Consider the following 2,500-nt stretch of genomic DNA (forward strand, 5'->3'; position numbering starts at 1 on the left):
ATGATGCTGGAAACTTACATTCAAAGCTGGGAAAATGTGCTCATCTACAGGCATCCCCACTTAGGGACGTCGTAGCACCTTGACTCGGGTGGCGTTGGAAAGGTCTGGTCCAGGGGAACACGGGCGTGTCAAGGTTGCCACGCGCACGCGCATCCCCGCTAAACAGGAGCCCAAACAAAACTTTAAACGGGGCTACGGAAAAGGGGAGAGCTTTTTCGGGGACAAACACCACTCACGTCGGTGCCCCCTGTTCCAACTTGAATTTAGAAACCGTCCTCAACAAAATCCCACGTTCGGGTGAATAACTGTGAATTTTAAGGCACATGCCTCTCTGGGCTGGGAGAGTGCATTCAAATAGGAGAAATTGGCTTCATTTAGAGGCATCCCCACTTGGGGACGTCGTAGCACCTTAACTCAGGTGGCGTTAGAAAGGTCTGGTCCAGGGGAACACGGGCGTGTCATGTTTGCCACGCGCACGCGCATCCCCGCTGAACAGGAGCCCAAACAAAACTTTAAACGGGGCTACGGAAAAGGGGAGGGCTTTTTCGGGGACAACCACCACTCACCTCGGTTCCCCCCATCCCAACTTGAATTTAGAAACCGTCCCCAGCCAAATCCCACGTTCGGGGGCAAAACTGCTCGTTTGAGGCCACATTTTCAATGATACTGGAAACTTACATTCAAAGTTGGGAAAAGGTGTTCATTTACAGGCATCTCCACTTAGGGACGTCGTAGCACCTTAACTCAGGCGGCGTTAGAAAGGTCTGGTCCAGGGGAACACGGGCGTGTCAAGGTTGCCACGCGCACGCGCATCCCCGCTAAACAGGAGCCCAAACAAAACTTTAAACGGGGCTACGGAAAAGGGGAGAGCTTTTTCGGGGACAAACACCACTCACGTCGGTGCCCCCTGTTCCAACTTGAATTTAGAAACCGTCCTCAACAAAATCCCACGTTCGGGTGAATAACTGTGAATTTTAAGGCACATGCCTCTCTGGGCTGGGAGAGTGCATTCAAATAGGAGAAATTGGCTTCATTTAGAGGCATCCCCACTTGGGGACGTCGTAGCACCTTAACTCAGGTGGCGTTAGAAAGGTCTGGTCCAGGGGAACACGGGCGTGTCATGTTTGCCACGCGCACGCGCATCCCCGCTGAACAGGAGCCCAAACAAAACTTTAAACGGGGCTACGGAAAAGGGGAGGGCTTTTTCGGGGACAACCACCACTCACCTCGGTTCCCCCCATCCCAACTTGAATTTAGAAACCGTCCCCAGCCAAATCCCACGTTCGGGGGCAAAACTGCTCGTTTGAGGCCACATTTTCAATGATACTGGAAACTTACATTCAAAGTTGGGAAAAGGTGTTCATTTACAGGCATCTCCACTTAGGGACGTCGTAGCACCTTAACTCAGGCGGCGTTAGAAAGGTCTGGTCCAGGGGAACACGGGCGTGTCAAGGTTGCCACGCGCACGCGCATCCCCGCTAAACAGGAGCCCAAACAAAACTTTAAACGGGGCTACGGAAAAGGGGAGAGCTTTTTCGGGGACAAACACCACTCACGTCGGTGCCCCCTGTTCCAACTTGAATTTAGAAACCGTCCTCAACAAAATCCCACGTTCGGGTGAATAACTGTGAATTTTAAGGCACATGCCTCTCTGGGCTGGGAGAGTGCATTCAAATAGGAGAAATTGGCTTCATTTAGAGGCATCCCCACTTGGGGACGTCGTAGCACCTTAACTCAGGTGGCGTTAGAAAGGTCTGGTCCAGGGGAACACGGGCGTGTCATGTTTGCCACGCGCACGCGCATCCCCGTTGAACAGGAGCCCAAACAAAACTTTAAACGGGGCTACGGAAAAGGGGAGGGCTTTTTCGGGGACAACCACCACTCACCTCGGTGCCCCCCATCCCAACTTGAATTTAGAAACCGTCCCCAGCCAAATCCCACGTTCGGGGGCAAAACTGCACGTTTGAGGCCACATTTTCAATGATACTGGAAACTTACATTCAAAGTTGGGAAAAGGTGTTCATTTACAGGCATCCCCACTTGGGGACGTCGTAGCACCTTAACTCAGGCGGCGTTAGAAAGGTCTGGTCCAGGGGAACACGGGCGTGTCAAGGTTGCCACGCGCACGCGCTTCCCCGCTGAACAGGAGCCCAAACAAAACTTTAAACGGGGCTACGGAAAAGGGGAGGGCTTTTTCGGGGACAACCACCACTCACCTCGGTGCCCCCCATCCCAACTTGAACTTAGAAACCGTCCCCAGCGAAATCCCACGTTCGGGCGAATAACTGTGAATTTTAAGCCCCTTTTCCTCTCAAGCTGGAAACGTGCAAAGTTGGGAAAAGGTGTTCATTTACAGGCATCTCCACTTAGGGACGTCGTAGCACCTTAACTCAGGCGGCGTTAGAAAGGTCTGGTCCAGGGGAACACGGGCGTGTCAAGGTTGCCACGCGCACGCGCATCCCCGCTGAACAGGAGCCCAAACAAAACTTTAAACGGGGCT

This window comes from Osmerus mordax (genome assembly GCF_038355195.1).
Source record: "Osmerus mordax isolate fOsmMor3 chromosome 7 unlocalized genomic scaffold, fOsmMor3.pri SUPER_7_unloc_1_9, whole genome shotgun sequence".
In the NCBI taxonomy this organism is placed as follows: Eukaryota; Metazoa; Chordata; class Actinopteri; order Osmeriformes; family Osmeridae; genus Osmerus; species Osmerus mordax.